Below are 6,084 nucleotides of genomic sequence, written 5' to 3'. Positions count from 1 at the left end.
ATCCTCTCTGCCTAGCCTGAGTTTTGTCGCAACTCACCGGGGGTCCAACTCCAGCCTGGCCGCCCTTTTCTTAAAGAACCTTTCCCTACGGGTCCCCATCAGGGCCAATTGACGTTCTCCGAGTAGGCAAGAGCTCTAGGGACTGGCAGGTCCCGAATCCCGTCGCAGCCAGGGCGGCGCCTGCGCCGGGCGTTACCATAGAGAAGCAGGCGCCTCTCTGCTCTCGGTTTACACACTCTATGGTCCAGCCGGGTCGTGGCGGTAAGGGGGAAAAAGGGAGACCTCATTGCGCAGGCGCCCTGGGCTTCTAATTTTTTTTTTTTTTTTTTTTTTTTAATCCCCGCACCAAGCGCTTAACCTCATTGGGGTGGAGGAGAAGGCGGCGGCCGTCTGGTCCGCAGCGGCAACAGGAGCGAATAATACGGCCGTAAGTGCTCGGTTAGGGCGAGGGTGTGTAGACCCCAGGCCTCCCAGGCCCCTGCCCCCCCTCGCGGTGGTGGGCACCGAAGCTGGGTGGGGGCTAGGTCCAGCGCTGTCATCCGCTCTTGGGTGCACTTTGGGGGGAGGGGGGCGGCCCTTAGGTGGGAGCTGGGCGGGGAACGGGAGTGGAGGACTGTTGATCCAGCCCGCAGATCGCTGATCCCACGCGGCTTTGCAGGGGGTTGGGGGTGGGTCTGGGGTCAGCCTGGCTTTGTGTGCCCCTCTGTCTTCTCTCCCGGACCCCACCCCGGGCCCCCTTCCCGACCCGAGTCTCGGGCCTGGTAGGAGAAGCCGCGTTTGAAAAGAGCCGGGGCTTGCGAGGGGAGGGGGCGAGAGGGAGAGGGAGAAACCCCCCACAACTACTACTGGCCGAGTGGTGGGTGTGGAGAAAGATCGGGAGGGAAGGGGTCCAGCCGGGCCAGACAAAGCCGAGCGCGGGCCGGGCGGGATGCGCAGGCTGCCGAGGTCCCCGGGCCCGCAGCGAGCTGCTTCGGAGGCTGGGAAAGCGGACAAGTGCTGAGTTAAGCCTTGTGCAGCCTCCTCAACTTGCCTTTGTTGTTCTTCGGTATTGGCAGGGACGCTCTGACGGAGAGGAGTGTGTGATCTTGCACGTTAGCCTGGTTGGTACAATGGAACTCATCACATTTTGCTTTCTCGTTTTCCAAGCCCCTCGGATGAGTCTGGGGTTTTCCAGAGTCTCACTTATTACATAATTTTAAAACAACAACAACAACAACTTGTGTTTATTCCTAAAATTAAAAACAAAAATTAGGTGGAGCTTTGAAACATGTTTTATTGCATCTGGATGAGTTTCTCTGTCGTGAGGTTCGTTCATTAATGTTGACCATTTGTAGAACCTGTGAGCTCTTTAAAGATGATACTTAAATTCGTAGATATGACATCCAGAGCTCTAGATTCTCTAGTCCTTTGGGAGGCAGTGATGCAGAAGAGTCAGAAGTGAGAAATAGTTGCTTGCTGCCATGTCCCTTGCACCCTGTTTGAGTGCCAGAATCTGGTATAAATGATGGCTTTAGAAATTGTTGCTTTTATTACAGTTATTGTGACATTTACTGTCGTCTTGGTCAGAGAAATCCTGGACAGTGGGCTCCTTTTGCTTGTCAAGGGAGTGGAGAAAAGTAACATTGATGCAGAGACTGTATAGATAAGAAAAATAACATCACAGTGTCCCAGAGTTACTGGATATTACTTATCTTTTCCATTTGCTAAGAAAGATTTAAATTTTGGTGAGCTGTTTGCTTATCATCTTTGTAAGATCGTGTAGTTGCACCTTTTTTAGCGGTTGTTACTCAATGCTCAGTTTCTGAAATTCATAGCTTATCAGCTAACATGTAGATGTTTTAGGATTTTAAAGTTTTAATTTTTGTTGAGGAGTTTTCAGCTGTAGTTTTGTATTCTCCCAACTAAGATTAATCAAAGTCAGAAATCCTTTGAAGAGACTGTTGGTGGTGGAGTTGTCAAATATTTTATCTCCATGTTACAATCTAAGTGGTAGTGAGCAGGGAAAAAGCCTTTGCACCTTAAATTAGTGTTAGAACTGAAAACCTCAATCTCCTAGAGTGCCAAGATTTTGGCCATAGGCTCAACTTTACCTGAAAGAGGTAGACATTTTTTTGTACTAACAAGAAGCAAAAATCTGAAGCTTGGTTTTTATGCTTGAGTAACTACTGCCATAGAATCTCTTAAGTGTAGTTCAGATGATGGGAACTTGCTTTTTATAGAGCAAGATTTCAGATCCTTAAAATAGTTTGACAGGGATGTTGAGACATGAATGGCCAGAAGACCATTAAGTTTATTGTTCACATGTATTATGTTTTGTTCACTGGTTTGGGATTTAGATTTATTTCCCTTTAATCCTTTGTTCATTTTCTCCACTCCCCCCTCTTTTAGATGGCTCAGTCTCACAGTTTATAAGTTGGGTGAGATAGTTTTTTGTACCTGAGACATAATTTTTTCAGACTCCGTTTATTCTTAACAATCTTCTACTTATAAAGTTGTAGCTTTTTAGATTGATGGATAATGCTTTTTATTTCATAGTACTATTGGTAAATGTTTTAATCATTTAAGGGATGATAACATTAGGCTCAGAGCTGAGTTTTGATAACAACTTTGATGATTGCAAGTGTGGTAGTCACATAGTGTAAAGAATAGACAGTAGCAGAAAATAATGTTTGAAAACAGAATCACTGATGATTCAGTCTTTGGTTTGTAAAATGTAATTTAAGAAAGTAAACTAACCCTTCTTTATTGAATGCAGCCAGGTCAGCATCCATAAAGAGTGTGTGTGTTTGGTTAACTGACCTCTAAAGGCCTTTTCTTTTTAGCACCACGATTTTTTGAGTGTTAGCTGTGTCTTCACACTGCAGGACTTTCTTCACCTCTTTGAGCTCAGACGAGTACTGCCAGGCTGAATGCTCCTGCTCCTCAGATTCTTATGGCACCTCTACAGAATCCACTTTCCCACAAGCATCTTTAGGGATCCACTTTCCCACAGGCATCCCTGAAGATGTAGCTCAGTGTGTTCAAATGGCAGCATTTCTTCCATAATACTTTTGTTGACTTTTCTCCTGTTTCTTGCCTGGAAGTCTCCTCACTCCTTGTTGATTCCTCTTGTATCCATTACCTTCCTCCTGGGAAGATTCCTCTGGTGATTTATTCTTCTCTAGGTCCTTGAGGGTCTTGGGAATTTGTAGAAGACTTTGTAGTAGCTTCTGTGCTTGGACTACTGGCCTTGTGTAACCAGTCTCTGTAGAAAGTGTGAAGGAATAAACTAGTGTATCTTAACTTAGAATAAAAGGATTGGAGCCTTGGAAGAGCTCTTTGAGGCCATATAGTCCAACATCCTGCCTTATGTCTACTGTATTCTGGTCTTGAGCCTCAAACTGCTGCCTGCTTTCTTGTCATTGGACAGGTCTTGATTGCTGGAAAGATATTCTAGACTGTCTCCACTCTGCCCCTCCCCTTTGCCTGTTGATCTTAGTACTTTCTGAAGCAACATGAATCAAATCTGTTTCTTTTCCATGAAATAGTCTTTCATTTCCCAGGACAGTCATCAAGCCTTTTCTAGGTTTATTGATTAATTTATTAAACCCTTTCTTTAGTTCCCTGGTGGCTCAGCTGGTCAAGAATCCGCCTGCCATGTGGGAGACCTGGGTTTGATCCCTGGGTTGGGAAGATCCCAAGGAGAAGGGAACAGCTTCCCACTCCAGTATTCTGGACTGGAGAATTCCGTGGACTCTATAGTCCATGGATCGCAAAGAGTTGGACACAACTGAGCGACTTTCACTTTCAGGAACCACAAGGATATAGCTGAAAAGACATACATGGGTCTCACGCTCAAGGGCTCACTCACAGTGTAATGGAGGAGACAGATAAAATGTTACAAATTCCGTCCCTGTGATGCTGAAGTATGTAAACAGCCCTAGGCCCTTTGTCCCTTTGTGGTTTAAACTGATATCACCTAAACTAGATATCACTGTGCTCTCTTTAGACAACTCTTGTTTGTTATGGTCCTTTAAATGTAGTATATGAAATAAAGCAGAATTTGATATGAGCTGACCAGAATATATAGTTCCTGTCTTAGATTAGGAAACTGTATCAAGGATTTTCAGACATGTGAGCTTTCTGGTTCTGCCACTTCCTAGCCCTGTGGCTTTGGGCCATGGGCCAGTTAGATCATCTCTTTGTATTTTAATAATTTCATCTACAAAAGGAGGGTGAAGGCCAGGCAGTGTTAATAGCAGCATCTTCTTATAGGGCTGTGTGAGGATGAAGTGAGATAACATATGTAAGATGCTGAGAATAGTGACTGGCATATACTGAGTAAGTATATGGACTTCCTGTCATGTATTCATGGTAAGAGTTAATGTAATAATAATAACAGTAACTGGGACTTCCTGGAGTCCAGTGGTTAAGACTCTGAGCTCCCAGTGCAGGGATAATGGGTTTGATCCCTGGTCAGGGAACTAACATCCTGCATTCTACAAGATGCGGCCAAAAAAAAAAAAAAAAGCAATTATCACATTGCCAGAATCACTTGGAGAGGGTTTTAAAATACAAATGGCCTGGTCTTATTTATTGCTAGCCACCCAGAGATTTTGGTCAGTTAAGTCTTCGTCGGGCCTGGGCAGCCACAATTTTTTAACAATCCTAAGGTAAATCTGGAAAACCCAGTTTGAAAGTCCTGCATTCTATGTTAATTTTGTCAGTGATTGCATTTGCTTTTACAAATTAAAAAAATTACCAGGTAACAGTCATAGATTCTCCTAAAAGATTTGAACATGGAAGTAAAGGGGAAGGTCTGGCCCCAGATCCTGCTGAGCCCCAGGGCAGGCGATACGTCCTCTTATTATCAGTTCGGAGTGTGTCTCCTAAACGTGGTTACCCTTGTTTGTAGGAATCTTCCTAACACTAATAGCCAGATTTGAGGGAACAAACCCTGGATTTTCAAAACACTTTTACATTCTTAATCTTCTTTGTTCCCTTCAAAAAATCCCGTGAGGTAGGCAGTGGAAATACCACGATTATCCTGTCAATTTACAAATGAGAACCCAAGACCTCGGAGTTATATCCCAGTACATGGTGGAACGAGGATGAGAACTGGGCCTTCAGTTTCTCAGCCTGATGTTCTTTTTGTGTAAATTGTCTCTTAGCGACATCACTTTTACACCTTATATTGAAGTTGTGGTTCTGAGGTTGCCTGATCATTTTTGCCATGTGAAATACACCAGACCAGGTTTCCTCTCTCCTTCATGTGTTTATACTTGCTTTTTAAAAAATGTAAATTTAAGGTTTAATAGTTAATGAATATGTTAAGATTTATCTTTTTGTGAAAGAAAATTTAGAACTGGCCTGTGCCCATCTTGCTACCATGGTACGATTGGGTGCGTTTATCTTCATTCAGCATGACTGAGGTCAGTGCATCTGCCTTCTACCTCTAGAAAGGTTGTCCAGTTAACTTTCTAAGCAGAATGAGTTAAACTTATTTGTAATCCTATTACAATAATATGGCAATAATACAGAAAGTTGAGAGACCAGACAGGGGAAAACCTATATCAAGCCATCCTAACACAGGGTTTTTTCTTCTTTTTTATTCTGTAATCCGAACACGTTTTTTGTATGTATTGAAGTAAAATTGACATGCAACAATATGTTGGTTTCCAAGTGTGTAGCATAGTGATTCAGTATTTTTGTATATTGTGAAATGATCACAATAAGTCAAGATCCATCACCTTACAAAATTTTTTTTCCTTGGATGAGAACTTTTAAAATTTAATCTATTAGAAACTTTCAAATGTACAGTACAGTATTGTTAAACTATGGTCATCATGCCATACATTTGTTTTATAACTAGAAGTTTGTACCTGTTGATACCTTTCACCCATTTGTCCCCCTGCCCCACTTCCCCACCTCCAGGATTTTTCATAGTGTGCTATCCATATGTCCCTGTTTTTTAGTAAGTCTTTTTAGGTCTTCTGTGTTTTATGAATGAAAGTGAAAGTGAAGTCTCTCAGTCGGGTCCGACTCTTTGCGACCCCATGGACTGCAGCCCCTCCAGGTTCCTCTGTCTGTGGGATTTTCCAGGCA

At 43.3% G+C, this 6,084-nt stretch overlaps 1 protein-coding gene across 17 annotated transcripts in view; it reads left to right on the top strand.

Annotated features, from left to right (window-relative positions):
- The first annotated feature begins 286 nt into the window (after nucleotides 1-286).
- CLASP1 (cytoplasmic linker associated protein 1) overlaps nucleotides 287-6,084 on the top strand; it is a 268,954-nt gene continuing 263,156 nt past the window's right edge. For all 17 annotated transcript variants that reach the window (XM_044936544.2, XM_044936533.2, XM_044936541.2 and 14 more), the window contains exon 1: nucleotides 287-427. The gene's annotated coding sequence lies outside the window, so the exon portion shown is untranslated. The remainder of the gene's footprint in view (nucleotides 428-6,084) is intronic.

The sequence above is a fragment of the Bubalus bubalis genome, chromosome 2 (assembly GCF_019923935.1).
Source record: "Bubalus bubalis isolate 160015118507 breed Murrah chromosome 2, NDDB_SH_1, whole genome shotgun sequence".
NCBI classification, from domain to species: domain Eukaryota; kingdom Metazoa; phylum Chordata; class Mammalia; order Artiodactyla; family Bovidae; genus Bubalus; species Bubalus bubalis.
Note: the sequence above shows the minus strand (reverse complement) of the source record. Positions and strands in the feature narration are given on the sequence as shown.